Below are 16,763 nucleotides of genomic sequence, written 5' to 3' on the forward strand. Positions count from 1 at the left end.
TGTTAGCATAGACCATATAATTTTCTCCAGTATCCATTGTTTTATCTACATCTACATTTATACTCCACAAGCCACCCAACGGTGTGTGGCGGAGGGCAGTTTACCTACCACTGTCATTACCTCCCTTTCCTGTTCCAGTCGCGTATGGTTCGCGGGAAGAACGACTGCCGGGAAGCCTCCTTGCGCATTCGAATCTCTCTAATTTTAGATTCGTGATCTCCTCGGGAGGTATAAGTAGGGGGAAGCAATACATTCGATACCTCATCCAGAAACGCACCCTCTCGAAACCTGGACAGCAAGCTACACCGCGATGCAGAGCGCCTCTCTTGCAGAGTCTGCCACTTGAGATTGCTAAACATCTCTGTAACGCTATCACGCTTACCAAATAACCCTGTGACGAAACGCGCCGCTCTTCTTTGGATCTTCTCTGTCAAACCGACCTGGTACGGAACCCACACTGCTGGGCAATACTCAAGTATAGGTTGAACGAGTGTTTTATAAGCCACCTCCTTTGTTGATGGACCACATTTTCTAAGGACTCTCCCAATCAATCTCAACCTGCACCCACATTACCAGCAATTAATTATATATGATCATTTCAGTTCAAATCGTTCCGCACGCATACTCCCAGATATTTTACAGAAGTAACTGGTACCAGTGTTTGTTCCGCTATCATACAATCATACAATAAAGGATCCTTCTTTCTATGTATTCGGAATACATTACATTTGTCTATGTTAAGGGTCAGTTGCTACTCCCATCACCAAGTGCCTATCCGCTGCAGATTTTCCTGCATTTCGCTGCAGTTTTCTAATGCTGCAACTGCTCTGTATACTACAGCATCATCCGCGAAAAGCCGCATCGGAACTTCCGACACTATCTACTAGGTCATTTACATATATTCCGAAAAGCAATGGTCCCATAACACTTCCCTGTGGCACGCCAGAGGTTACTTTAACGTCTGTAGACGTCTCTCCATTGAGAACAATATGCTGTGTTCTGTTTGCTAAAAACTCTTCAATCTAGCCACACAGCTGGTCTGATATTCCGCAGGCTCTTACTTTGTTTATCAGGCGACAGTGCGGAACTGTATCGAACGCCTTCCGGAAGTCAAGAAAAATAGCATCTACCAGGGAGCCTGTATGTAATATTTTATGGGTCTCATGAACAAATAAAGCGAGTTGGGTCTTACACGATCGCTGTTTCTGGAACGCCTTCCTAGCTATTGGCGTGATGCCAGCACAGCGAAGAGAACATAATGTGCGCCTCGCAGTTACTTCACTTTATGGGGATGTAGAGGGCAAACGTCGCTCTCCTTAGCGACAGCAGCGAGAGTAGCCGATGGCGGCAGCCGCTGACGTCGACGTGCCGGGCAGCCCGGCGCACTGCGGTGTGCTGACAGGCGAGAGCCGACAACAGGTGGCTGTTGCCAGCGCGTCGGGCTCCGCCGCCGCTGCGAGGAATGCGACGCGGTGCTGAGTGTTGACAAGCGAGAGCCGATGAAGCTGATTTGCGTCACAGACACGCACACGCCCAGCGGAAGAGCGTAACCCTATCTCCGCTCACGCGGCGAACAATTACGACGGAATAAGCACTGCTAAACTTTAATCACGCTTTGTGTTTCTTCCATAGTATCTACTGATTAAACGAATAGCGCAGTAGCTCAGAGAACACTCCCGGTACCGCTGTTTATGATAAACTCAGAAAATACTGCATCTGATATGCGGAGCCAAATTACCCTGCGCCCGACCAAGCAGCTGTCTCGCATTCAGTAGAAATTTGAGTGAGCCGTGCTGGCCCCGGTTTATGCGTTGGTTTAAACCTTCAATGTTGCTCTTCGTTTGGTTTCCCGCGGTTATTGCGTTTATGCCGTGGTTCTTCCCGTTTCTACGTGTGGCAGCAGCGGTGTGTATCGATATTGGCACTTTGTACCATCTTTGGTCTGGTGCTTAAGCCGGTATTACCCGACGATCCGCCTCAAACTTTACTGGCCTAGCGCGACAGCCATCTAGCTGTAGAACGGGTGAAAGTAAGAAAATTAGCAGACACATTATCTGCACGCAGAAATAGAGAGCAGTTCTAAACTGCCGTCAATCCACGCATGCGCAGTAGGCAGCGATAATTCGCGCATGCGCAGAAGGGTGTAGGACGGTGCTTTCTGCTTGTTGTTTGGTTATTGTTAGGCGTCTAGTGGTTAATTTCAGACGTTCGTGTTGGGGATTTTTCGCGTTGGAGATCTTCTGCATTTTTTTCAGTAAACAGGTTTCACAAATGCAGAAAAGAAACTTTTTTTTGCATTAGATTCTTATATACTAGCTGTCTGTGAAAGGATTTTTTCTATTGATAGCTTCGTACTCTAGAAATGAAATGGAGCAGAGAGGAATTAAGCGTCTGAAATCAGGCATACAGCGAGGAAAGGTGTATGTATGAACCACTGTATAATAATAAGAAAGTCGGAAATCGTTTCTTTCTGAGGAATATGCATATAACGTTACACGGTGATTTTCGATTTGTATCGTAATGCCTTAGTTTAAGAAAGTTCAGGTTTGATTTAATTGCACCTCTTGCCTGATTTCAACATGGCAGAAAAGAGAAACGTGCAGTGAAAGGGAGAAAGTCCTTGCAGTTTGCCCCAGTGCGACAGACGAGGACTCAAAATTCTGAGTATTGTCAAAACTTGGAAAAATAACACAAGGTCACCTAAGTATTGGTCATTTAATGTGTTGCAAATTGCAGTGCATACATCCACAACAACTTTTGAAATGGTGGGCTGTGCTCTTCTGTGGCTAAAAGCCAGACTCTTAAAAGATTTCCCATTCGCCAGGAAACGTAATGTTACAATCAGTAAGCAACTTAACAGGGCGTTCACCGGTATTTTATTAGTGATCTAGGGTGGTATGATCACAAAACATAACAATATAATTCTTACTCTCTAGAAGGTGAGATAGCCTCCCTCATGACTGTGTCACACTTTTTGTTTCCATCTTCTATCATAGACAGCAGCTTCTCGAAACAGGCCATGTCCATCCTAACGAAGTTACGAAATTCTTGCGGATCTTCGGGCCTCAGTTCTTTAATGAACAGTGAATATATTTCCCTGCCTTCCTCCCTTCTTGTCAGCCAGGGTCGATCCCAACAACGTTTGAATTTTCGTTTTCGTCGCCGTTCTGCCCTAATCCGAAGATTTACTGTCACTGCCAGGGCAATAGCTCCAAAAACAAGTGGGTCCTCCATGTGCAAAATGCTGTATACACGTAAATTTCGATATACATATATCTGTGTAATGAAGTGTCGTAATATAAAACTGTTGCGCCTGTAATTCAGAACAGTACTAGCCGACATTAGAGAAAAACTATTACTTAATACATAATGGTAGAAAACACTTTCTTTATAAATAGGAACGTTGAGTTCACAAATAATTTGAACGTATGACGCATCAGTATATCATACAGTCGTCCTTGAGTTGCGAGCGGTAGAACGAGCGACTTTACAAGACATCAGGACATACTACATCTATTTTCTTTTCGCGCGTACAGTCTGCTGCTGCACATGTGCGCTGGTAATATCCCGCGTGGATGGTGTAATAGGTCGGAAGTGAACCAGTCTGTAGTTACAGGTATGTACGTTAGGGGCGCTGGTGCGTAGGTGCCCGGTTTAGGCACATCGTGTAATTCGGGCTTTATAGTTTCCGGCTAGCCATTGTGCGGCAGTCGGTCGGATGGTATGGATCAGCCACGAAATCTCCGCACGACGCTGTGTGCCGCGTCCGCTGGCGCTCTCTACGCATTGTCGGAGTTCGTGGGAGCTGTTCCCATTGCTACGAGGTTACTGGCTCACCGCCTCAAGTCGAGTGGTGATTTAATTTACGAAGCCAGTCTGTTCACATTGTGCCTTTGGCTTTCATGGTTGGCTGTTGGGGGTATTCCCGTGAGCAAGAGCGAGTGTTGGAGTTGGCGTAAGTTTGGCCACCGTCTGGTGGAGTATAACTGTATTTTGGTTATTTGAAGTCCAAGTACACCAGCGGAATTTTCTGCCTTGTGGCCGTTAGCGTTCCGCTTACCTGCCCTGCCCGATGATGTAAAATTCAGGCAGTGTCCTTTCCTCACCGTGTTGTCGCTGTCCAACACTTGTGTGTAGTTTTAACAGCTTACGCATCCTTGAGTGATGGCGGCTGCGCCTTTAAAGTTTTGGCGTTTTGGCTTTGGAGTTGCTTGTGTACTGGTCGGGTGGCAAGCAAGTCCGTTCACTGTCTCTTGGTTGTGTTGCCGGCGGATCGGATATAGTTGGGCCGACTACCTGTCTCCCCTTAACGAACGTTAATATTTATAGTGCAGAACGATGCCCGGAAAGTATTGCCTTTTCTTATTTGTGTTTGATTGTGTATATTAATGGCTCTTAGCCGATGGTTTGAATTTGTATGCTTTTGGTTGGGTTTTAAATAATGGGCCCTCAGCCGTTTTAAAACTGAAATTTCCTTACTTGTCAAGTATTGCATTGTTTGGGCCTTCAGCCTCATTAAATTTTTTTGTTGTTGTAAATCTTTGACCTTCTGACTTTTGAAAATTTATTTTAGTTGTGTTTTTAAACCATGGGCCTTCAGCCGTTTTATAATTAAAGTTACTTTCTTGTCAAGTCTTAATTGTTTGGGACTTCAGCCTCATTTGAAATATTATTTAAGGACAAAACCATGCGCTTTCTGTCGTTTGAAAATTTATTGTGGTTGTGTTTTAACTCATGGGCCTTCAGCAGTTTTCAAAATTATAGAGGTTCTGCCCTTAAGGGATAAGGTTGTGTGACATGTGCAGTCTATAGTTAAGCTCGGAAATTTGCGCTGTAATGTTTGGGCAACTAAATAAAAATAAATGTGTTCGAGTGTAACTGAGAGCCGCTCATTTTTGGCCCATATCCACAATTCCAAATACTTGTTCTGTCCTGCGCATCTAACCAGGCGTTTCATTGAGTATTAAAATTCAACTATTACCAATTAAGCATTGCAATTTAAGTAACACGCATACCACTGTAAAGCTGAAGATGGTTCCCAATTCTGAGAAAAGTCTTTGTAATAGGAACAGAATAAATTAGTACAATGGTCGCCTATTCTACATGGATTAGATGTGCTTGAAAGAAACGATGTGGCACAAAGGAATTATCAGAATGGGACGGGAATTCGGTAGAAGAGGTGTACATGAACAGATAAATCGATACAAGTTCAGAATAGAATGATTTAATCAAGAGAAAGAGCTTCACAAATAGTGCAAGTCAATATCGCTTCAGTCCACCTCTGGGTCTTACGCAAGCAGTTACTCGGCTTTGTTTCGATTGTCTGAGTTGATTGATGTCATCCCGAGGGATATCTTGCCCAATTCCCGTCTTCGTTTGTTACCGGAGCTCAACGCAAAGCGGCGCTCATCGCTGAAGACAATTCTGCAGGAGTTGGTGTGATTTCTTTCCCAGAAACTCTCCAGTCTCTCAGCCTCTCTCCCCCACCCCTCTGATCCAACCCCACCCAATAACTCTGTCAATCTGTGCCATGTCGAATAACTGCTTGCATAAGGCCAGAGTGAGACCAACACATTACTGACCTGCTCAGTTTGTGAAGCTCTTTCTCTTCAATAAATCATCCAATTTTCTGGAACACTAATTATATGCCTGTCTGTGCATGTACATCACATATACTGATCTACGTCCCATTTGGGTAATTCCTTCGTGTTGCGTCGTGTTTCTGTGCTAGAATTTAATTACTCACGCAGTACATTGTAATCACGTAGCACTTATCTTTACTTTTAGTACTATCCTGACTCGGTCAAAACTTGCATATACACACTTTCTACGTATTGAAAATACACAAATAATCGCACTGTACTTCAATTAAACTAAGGTACGTACGGCACAAGCAGACTACAAGAAAATTAGGAACTGATAATGTTAATGTAATGTGCCAAAAGTCGTTGTCAACGGCCATGCCGCGGTGGTAACATCGGTTCCTGCCATATTACCGAAGTTAAGCGCTGGCGGACTGGGCTAGCACTTAGATGGGTGACCATTCGGTCTCCCTAGCGCTGTTGGCAAGCGGGGTGCAATGAGCCATTGCGAAGCAAACTGAAGAGCTACTTGACTGAAAAGTAGCGGCTCTGGTCTCCTAAACCGACATACGGCTGGGAGAGCGGTGTGCAGACCACATGCCCCTCCATATCCACATCCAGTGACGCCTGTAGGTTGAGGATGACACGGTGGCCGGTCCGTGTCGTTGGTCCTACATCGCCTGTTAGGGGGGGAGTTTACAAAGTCTTAGCCAAAAGTCGTTAGTTAGTATTTTAGTTTTTCTGGAAGTGAACTCGATAACTGAAATTGGCTGTACACTACTGATCCTACCATCTCAGTGAACCAAACCTTCAACTGAAAATTACTAAACATGGTACAACCTTTCCCCATTGGAAACTTCACGCCAGTCAGAATACTCTGGACTACTACGTCTTCATCGAATTTATGTTTCAGATAGCCAACGTTTTGTCTTCGTCCGCGGAGGATATCTTCAAAGAGGACTGTAACATCTGTGACGGTCCGATTCACAACATGACTTGCTGATGAGTGGAAGCAAGTTTCGTTTCTGCGTGCCCGCGACATTTTATCATAATTAGAGCACTATTGACTATTGTAGGTTGCTGTCGACTGCTACTGCTGTTTCATAGCTCTTCCTCTCAATTAGAGTTTTTGTCGTGGTCGGTAGTAATTACTATCTTTTTCAGCCTATTTATGTACACGCTAGTCGAATGTAACAGTCAGTTGGCTCCAAAGCGTGTTAAGCAACAGTTGATCCACCTCTTTCTGCTGTTATAAAGTTGCCTGTACGTTCTTTCATTCATTTTTCCCTAGGTGTATTTCGAGTACGTGCCTCCAGAGTTACATAGAGTCTTGCAAAGTAACTTCTTTTCCTCCAGTTTAGCAACATACTTTGTCAACCTCAGACGTTCCTGTATCTGCTGGTTGGGTTTGTAGAACACGGCAGTATTCCGTTTCTGTTCTGTATCTTTTCTATGCGAACAATAACGTATTTGATAAAAGTTAGGAAATCCTATTCTCCTTTTATGCCAGTGTATGACTACTGTAACATCAGCAATATTTTGTTACTTCTATTCTTCATGTAATGGCTCACATTAACGTATATTTCCCGCTCTATTCAATAAATGTGTGTACGTCGTACTAATTGAGTTTAATCCGAAGATTCAGTTCACCATGCGTGTGGTACAAACGGAAAATTACATTTTCTACACGTTCTAGGTTTCAGGACAGGAGACGAAGGATTGGGACGTACGGTTTGCCTGAGCTCTGGACGGTCACTCATATTTGACGAGCTCTACGGATTCATGCAGCTCTGAGCAAACAGGACAGTCCTCGTCAAAGAGGACACTGCGTCCCTGCCGGTAGTTGAAGGTTTGCAGACATGTGCAAAGCAGAGAAGTCCTGCTTGGGTGTCAAGGTTTGGGATAAGAAACATGCGAATTTTATATTTTTAATCAGGCATTTTAACATTACCCAATTTTTGTCGGATGTGAGGTAAGTTGCTTACATCTACTTAGAAGTAAATGGTGTTGTGGAACCATTTAAATTGTATTTAGCACATGTCAACAAGACGTTTCGAAAGAAAATGCTGGCACATCACATATGGTTAAAAATTAAGGTTCCGGAGTCCTGACGCAATGTGTCTTGTGTGTTGACCACCTGATTATGATAGGACAGTTCCTCGAAACACCTTGATGATTTGTGTTTGTCATGATTAAAATGATTTAAACTCGTAGATAATGGCATTCTCCTATTAATGGGAAGTGGAAGAATAAATTAATTACGAGTACCACAAAAGTGATTCTTCGGCGCGTTGTATGAATACATATACATGTTTAGTGCTATAAATTACTCATTTCGCCTAACCTTTGAAACAGAAATTCGAGTGAGAATACCCTGTAACGGCGCCACTCCCATATTGTGTAATGTAATGCACTTTTCAGGGAACAAATACAAACGTGCGAGTCCGTCAGGTGCCAGTAAACTTCTGACAACGTGCCTGTGTTTAGATGGTTAGAAACTTTGACATACAGTGAGTATCGTCCCAACGGCCATCAGGTACTGACAAGTAATTGATACTTGTCCATCTCTCTGATTCACATTGAGGGTATTTGTGATTAGTAATGATAGAGATAATTCGTCACCAAAATACGTTAGATCTGGACACATCTGTATTCCAACTGTGCTGGTAGTAGACAATACATAAATATCCTTTTCATTAAACGTAGTACGATTGTGAGGCAGCACTTCGTAAAAATATAGTAAAAGAAGTCTTGGTGATAGTTTGCAGTGATTTTATGTACTATTCCAAAGGACTAGCGAGCCCAAGGACAATAACTGCTTTAATATTTTGTCTTTTTTCCCTTTTTGAAAACATTTACCGATCTTTGAGACCCACCTCTAATTTCACACAAATTTATCAAATGGGTTAAATGGCTCTGAGCACTATGGGACTTAACTTCTGAGGTCATCAGTCCCCTAGAACTTAGAACTATCTAAACCTAACTAACCTAAGGACATCACTCTCATCCATGCCCGAGGCAGGATTCGAACCTGCGACCGTAGCGGTCGCGCGGTTCCAGACTGTAGCGCCTAGAACCACTCGGCCACCCCGGCCGGCACAGATTTATCGCTGCACATCAAAAACACTTTGCCTCTGTGACATACCGATGCTTTATTTAATGAATTTAAAAAATATATATATGCTGTCTATTTTGAATGAGCTGGTAAATGAAATACTCGTGTGCCTCTGAAACTTGTGTGCTTGGTTTTGTGTGTGTGTGTGTGTGTGTGTGTGTGTGTGTGTGTGTGTGTGTGTGTGTGTATGTGCGTGCGTGTGCGTGTGTGTAGGCGAGAAAGACAGTACATTTTATTTTTTTTGGTGCTGTAACGTCAATAGTACAGCCTTTAATGACGAGTGAAGTGTGAACGTATATTTTCCATTCACAGTCAATAATAGTACTTCCCTTTACTTTTACCGTAACGTATTTCCGACTTAATTTCCAGGTTAAGGGAAGCTTACAACGGTACCAAGGATGTCAACGAGTGGAATTCCTTTGGTAGTGATAACTGTATTGAAACCTGATACAAAGGTTACTGTCAGCACTTATTGCTAGCTATTTGTAGAAAAATGGCCCTGTCATGAACTTCTTCTTGAGAGTGCCTATCTCTGCATTTGACGGATAGACGTTCGATTTCTGGCGGTTCCGAACGTCTGCAGTACAGTCCGATGTACAAAGGGGATGCTTCGTATTGGCGGATGGAACTTCCAGGTGAAGGTAGCTAAGTTGCTGTGGTGGGAAGTGCTCCAAGCAGTTAGATTCGGCCAGTGCGGCTTCTCCGGGAGTTTCATTGTTCTCTAACCAGCTGCGACCTCATCAGCCTCTGCAACTGCGAGTCTCCACAGCTTGTTACAGCCTTGCAAAGTTCGTCGTAGTATAGGCAAGTTTCACAAAGTGGGTAATAGATATTCTGCTGCGCGCCTGTAAAGAAGGCAGTCATTAAGAGCTTCTCCCAAACACTCACAGGTCACGTAAGACTATATGAATGGTCTCGGCTAAGACACTTGTAGTCAGTTTTGAAGGGACTATATATACTGTGGTTGACTGACGACTTGTGTGGACACTCGCCGCTCCTGACGGTTATGAGCAGTCAAGCATTGCGTACTGTGCGGGAAACCGATTCTGCCGCGAAGCATTGTCTCCTGTATATCCGCATTCCAGAAAATCTTATTCTTTTGCCATTTTTAGTTATCTGTGATTTTGGCAGAAGAAGGCGGGAGGGATGGAAAATAGTGTAAGAATTGTGAATGGGTGCTCTGGGAGATTAGTACGAAATTGCACACTAGTGACAGCTTCATTTAAATGAGCACTTTTTAGAAGATCCGCCAATGCGAGCAACACAAATGTTCGTAAATATTGGAATCTGAAAAGTATCCGAGAATGAATTGCACAGTAAATACTACATATATCATAGTACATAAGCGGTTGGGGTGGATATGTCTTTACTTTGAGAGTTTAGTTAGTGTCGGATTCACAAGGAGTGAAACCAGGGCTCAATAAAGTCATGATAACTGGAAGAACGTTTAAGCATTGGCCGTCCACACACAAAACGTCTCTTGACACAAGAATACTTTTACGATAATACCAACACATCATCGGTTTTCTTTTAAGATTTCATTAACCATACTCGCTCTAATATTCGTCGCTTTCAGGATAATCACACAGATAACTCAGTCTAATGTTTTGGCCGAGATATAATGTCAGAGGCGTTTTTGTCCCTTGTCTTCCTTCTTGATTTCGTATATATATATTTTTTTCGTATTGTGGTGGAAGTGAGGGTGTCTGAACGATGGTCAAAGAGCCGACCAATCAGAAGGAGTTCTGGATACGTATGGGTCACGGAAAGTGTGGCACAGCCTGCTGCAGCCCTCCTGATTTGCTCACAAATCATGTGAGACAGTTTTCCGACTACGATCAGCACCCGCGCGCTCACTAAATATGCGAAGGCGACAACGTCAGCGCCGTAGGCAAGCTTGTCGTTGCCCGTCTACACGTTCGGTTCCAAAAGTCGGCCAAGTTGCGCAGACTACCTGAAACAGCTGGCCTGCCCGGTTGGCCGTGCGGTCTAACGCACGGCTTTCCGGGCGAGAAGGAGCGCCTGGTCCCCGGCAGGAATCCACCCGGCGGATTTGTGTCGAGGTCAGGTGAACCGGCCGGTCTGTAGATGGATTTTAGGCGGTTTTCCACCTGCTTCGGCGAATGCGGGCTGGTTCCCCTTATTCCGCCTCAGTCACACTATGTCGGTGATTGCTGCGCAAACAAGTTCTCCACGTACGCGTACACCACCATTACTCTACCACGCAAACATAGGGGTTATACTCGTCTGGTGCGAGACGTTCCCTGTGGGGTCCACCGGGGGCCGAACCGCACGATAACCCTGGGTTCGGTGTGGGGCGACGGAGGGGTGAAGTGGACTGCTGTAGTCGTCGTGGCGTTGTGGACCACTGCGGCTGCGGCGGGGACGGAGCCTCTCCGGCGTTTCTGGGTCCCCGGTTAACATACAATACAAAACAATAGAATACCTAAACCCGCCACCCCTCTGTGATTGTGAATCCAACACGAAAGTGGTGTTCGCAATAGAAGTTGGAATACTTAATCAGACGCGTGCCTTCAAGCGGTTAAAGGCTTCTGCAAGTGTGTACCTAACCGCTCCAGAGGCACGCTGTCAAAAAGCAACGAGTAGACTATGTCACTTTGGCATTAAAGATAGGGACTGCCTTAACTGAGAATATGAAGTGATAACGTTTCTTTTCGAAACTAGAGGTGTAGACTGTTGCCATGCGGCTTTTCGCGGATGGTGCTGTAGTATACAGAGAAGTTGCAGCATTAGAAAATTGTAGCGAAATGCAGGAAGATCTGCAGCGGATAGGCACTTGGTGCAGGGAGTGGCAACTGATCCTTAACATAGACAAATGTAATGTATTGCGAATACATAGAAAGAAGGATTCTTTATTGTATGATTATATGATAGCGGAACAAACACTGGTAGCAGTTACTTCTGTAAAATATCTGGGAGTATGCGTGCGGAACGATTTGAAGTGGAATGATCATATAAAATTAATTGTTGGTAAGGCGGGTACCAGGTTGACATTCATTGGGAGAGTGCTTAGAAAATGTAGTCTATCAACAAAGGAGGTGGCTTACAAAACACTCGTTCGACCTATACTTGAGTATTGCTCATCAGTGTGGGATCCATACCAGATCGGTCTGACGGAGGAGATAGAGAAGATCCGAAGAAGAGCGGCGCGTTTCGTCACAGGGTTATTTGGTAACCGTGATAGCGTTACGGAGATGTTTAATAAACTCAAGTGGCAGACTCTGCAAGAGAGGCGCTCTGCATCGCGGTGTAACTTGCTCGCCAGGTTTCGAGAGGGTGCGTTTCTGGATGAGGTATCGAATATATTGCTTCCCCCTACTTATACCTCCCGAGGAGGTCACGAATGTAAAATTAGAGAGATTAGAGCGCGCACGGAGGCTTTCAGACAGTCGTTCTTCCCGCGAACCATACGCGACTGGAACAGGAAAGGGAGGTAATGACAGTGGCACGTAAAGTGCCCTCCGCCACACACCGTTGGGTGACTTGCGGACTATAAATGTAGATGTAGATGTAGAAAACAAGAGGAACGTAAGCCGCATACAACAGTGGAAGATATCGAAGAAAAAGCAAAATTATGCTTTCGCAGTACTGCCAGTTCATTAAGACATCCAAGAAAAGTGGTGCTGACGATGAGGATGTCTACGCACCAAAAGGAAGTTATTTTGAAAGACGTCGATTCAACAGTCGCATGGGATCTTCGTATTAACTGCAACTCCTCAAAGAAGTAATTGGTTTTGACATCATGGTTCCTGTTATTTTGTTTACACCGTACAGGACCAAGCACAAGCCGATAACTACGCCCGCTCATCGTCAGTTGATTTCGAAACGATCGTTTGTCCTCAAAAAGAAGTTATTTTATATGAATTGTCGAGTTCTCTCACCTGATCGTCCAGTTTCTCGACAGTAACGACAATCTTCTTCTTTTTGTGTTGTTCAGTGAAACGGCGTATAACACAGTGACCACCGAGAAATGCTGAACTGGTTATTTCCCTTTAGTGGTTGACACTCACTGTGCATACAGTACTCCCGTGCACTCCGTGGTGCGCCTGACCTCACACGGCTCCAACTGCTCGCCTTAGGGGGCGCCTTGTCACACGCTGTAAAGTGAGGTGTAGGCGGCCAGGTCATGTGTCGCTGGCTCACCTCTCGTCTGCACACTGGAAGGACCCTGGCCAATCTGGCACTCTGCAGATCGCAGGCAATGAACTTTCTGCCTTCACGGTGTACCAGCAGCGATTCGCCTTCGGCAAGCAGCGTAATGGCGCCACCGGGACTGCCTAGACCCTTCCGCCGCTGTTACCCACACCTCCGAACAGGAGGAAGAAATTTTTCGAAACGCCGTAATTACCACCCACTGATGCACACTGCTTTGAAATTTGGCACAAAGGTGTCAGCATCCTGCCTCTGTAACGGCGAAAAAGTGCGGGACCCTGCGACGATAGCCTCGCACTAGGCGACGCTTCAGACGGCAAAATGTCGACAGGCGAAGAAACGGCCACACCTCGGAATTTATTCTGAGCTCTGAGGAGGGTTAATGACGCTGCAGGGGCACAAAATTTCACCGCAACTCTGTCCAACGCCACCGTGGACGAGTCACGCTATGAGATGGTCGCCGCAGCCCCTCTTACCCACAATTGATCCCTTGTTTTGACGTGTCTGCGATGGACGACAGAACCGCTACGTAAAGAGTTGAAATCACACGGTCTCTTGCATTTGTAGTATTAGTAATTCATATCCGTATCCCATGTAGTGTTAACACACAGTGTAAAATAAACACCTCTGCACCTACCCACATACAGCGCCGCCAGAGATTCATATGACGAGCTGCAGAATAGTCGGTATAACTTTGTGAAACACTTTGTAGTAGGTTTCCATAAGGAACTCGGGTAGAGGGAATTTGAAACTACCTGCTAGATTTTCATTTAACGGGCCTATGATGGTCGGAAGCGCATGTCCACAATCCAGCGACCTACTTTACCTCACTCTTCTAACCACCAGCTTCGCTTCCAACCGGTTAGACCCACAGAACACAATTTATCTCTCAATAACGCTCTATACCACTTGGATTTCGTAAAAACTTCTCATATTTGTTGTTGTTGTTGCTGTGGTCCTCAGTCCTGAGACTGGTTTGATGCAGCTCTTCATGCAACACTATGCTCTGCAAGCTTCTTAATCTCCCAGTACCTACTGCAGCCCACATCCTTCTGAATCTGCTTAGTGTATTCATCTCTTAGTCTCCCTCTACGATTTTTACCCTCCACGCTGCCCTCCAGTACCAAATTGGTGATTCCTTGATGCCTCAGAACATGTCCTACCAACCGATCCCTTCTACAAGTCAAGTTGTGCCACAAACTCCTCTTCTCCCCAATTCTATTCAATACCTCCACATTAGTTATGTGATCCACCCATCTAATCTTCAGCATTCTTCTGTAGCACCACATTTCGAAAGCTTCTATTCTCTTCTTGTCTAAGCTACTTATAGTCCACGTTTCACATCCATACATGGCTACGCCCCATACAAATACTTTTAGAAACGACCTCCTGACACTCGATGTTAACAAGTTTTTCTTCTTCAGAAAGGTTTCCTTGCCACTGCCAGTCTACATTTTATATCCTCTCTACTTCGACCATCATCATTTATTTTTCTCCCAAAATAGCAAAACTCCTTTACTACTTTGTCTCAATTCCTAATCTAATTCCCTCAGCATCACCTGACTTAATTCGACTAAATTCCATTATCCTCGTTTTGCAGTTGTTGCTGTTCATCTTATACCCTCCTTTCAAGACACTGTCAATTCCGTTCAACTGCTCTTCCAAGTCCTTTTCTGTCTCTGACAGAATTACAATGTCATCGGCGAACCTCAAAGCTTTTATTTCTTCTCCATGGATTTTAATACCTACTCCGAACTTTTCTTTTGTTTCCATTATTGCTTGCTCAATATACAGATTGAATAACGTCGGGGATAGGCTACAACACTGTCTCACTCCCTTCCCAACCACTGCTTCACTTTCATGCCCATCGACTCTTATAACTGCCATCTGCTTTCTGTACAAATTGTAGGTACCCTTTCGCTCTCTGTATTTTACCCCTGCCACCTTCAGAATTTGAAGAGAGTATTCCAGTCAACATTGTCTCAATGTTTCTCTAAGTCTACAAATGCTAGAAAAGTAGGTTTGTCTTTCCTTAATCTTTCTTCTAAGGTAGGTCGTAGGGTCAGTATTGCCTCACGTGTTCCAACATTTCTACGGAATCCAAACTGATCTTCCCCGAGGTCGGCTTCTATCAGTTTTTCCGTTCGTCTGTAAAAATTCGCGTTAGTATTTTGCAGCTGTGAATTATTAAACGGATAGTTCGGTAATTTTCACATCTGTCAACACCTGCTTTCTTTGGGATTGGGATTATTATATTCTTCTTGAAGTCTGAGGGTATTTCATACATCTTGCTCACCAAATGGTCGAGTTTTGTCACGACGGGCTATCCCAAGGCTGTCACTAGTTCTAATGGAATGAGGTCTACTCTGGGGGCCTTGTTTCGACTCAGGTCTTTCAGTGCTCTGTCAAACTCTTCACGCAATATCATATCTCCCATTTCATCTTCATCTGCATCCTCTTCCATTTTCATAATATTGTCCTCAAGTACATCGCCCTTGTATAGACACTCTATATACTCCTTCCACCTCTCTGCTTTCCCTTGTTTGCTTACGACTGGGTTTCCATCAAAGCTCTTGATACTGATGCATGTGGTTCTCTTTTCTCCACAGGTCTCTTTAATTTCCCTGTAGGCAGTATCTATCTTACCCCTAGTGAGATAAGCCTCTACATCCTTACATTTGTCCTTTTGCCATCCCTGCCTAGCCATTTTGCAGTTTCTGTCGATTTCATTTTTGAGACGTTTGTATTCCTTTATGCCTGCTTCATTTACTGCATTTTTATATTTTCTCCTTTCATCAGTTAAATTCCATATTTCTTCTGTTACCCAAGGGTTCCTACTAGCCCTCGTCTTTTTACCTATTTGATCCTCTGCTGCCTTCACTATTTCGTCTTCAAAGCTACACATTCTTCTTCTACTGTATTTCTTTCCCCCATTCCTGTCAATTGTTCCCTTATGCTCTCACTGAAACTCTGTACAACCTCTGTTTCTTTCAGTTTATCAAGGTCCCACCTCCTTAAATTCCCACCTTTTTGCAGTTTCTTCAGTTTTAATCTATAGTTCATAACCAATAAATTGTGGTCGGAGTCCACACCTGTCCCTGGAAATGTCTTACAATTTAAAACCCCGTTCCTAAATCTTTGTCTTACCATTATATAATCTGTCTGATACCTTTTAGTATCTCCAGGGTTATTCCATGTATACAACGTTCTTTCTTGATTCTTAAACCAAGTTTCTGCTCTACGCAAAACTCTACCAGGCGGCTTCGTCTTTCATATCTTAGCCCCAATCCATATTCACCTACTGTGTTTCCTTCTCTCCATTTTCCTACTCTCGAATTCCAGTCACCCATGACTATTAAATTTTCGTCTCCCTTCACTACCTGAATAATTTCTTTTATCTCATCATACATTTCATCGTTTTCTTCGTCATCTGCAGAGCTAGTTGGCATATAAACTTGTACTATTGTAGTAGGCGTTGGCTTCGTGTCTATCTTGCCCACAATAATGCTTTCATTATGCTGTTGGTAGTAGCTTACCCGTACTCCTGTTTTTTTATTCATTATTAAACCTACTGCTGCATTACCCCTATTTGATTTTGTATTTATAACCTGGCCAAACGTCTCCTGCTACCGAACTTCACTAATTCCCACTATATCTAACATTAACCTATCCATTTCCCTTTTTAAATTTTCTAACCTACCTGCCCGATTAAGGGATCTGACATTCCACGCTCCGATCCGTAGAACACCAGTTTTCTTTCTCTTGATAACAACGTCCTCTTGAGCAGTCCCCGCCTGGAGATCCGAATGGGGGACTATTTTACCTCCGGAATATTTTACCCAAGAGGACGCCATCATCACACAGTAGAGCTGCATGCTCTCGGGAAAAATTAC

Source organism: Schistocerca serialis, chromosome 6 (assembly GCF_023864345.2).
Source record: "Schistocerca serialis cubense isolate TAMUIC-IGC-003099 chromosome 6, iqSchSeri2.2, whole genome shotgun sequence".
Classification (NCBI taxonomy): domain Eukaryota; kingdom Metazoa; phylum Arthropoda; class Insecta; order Orthoptera; family Acrididae; genus Schistocerca; species Schistocerca serialis.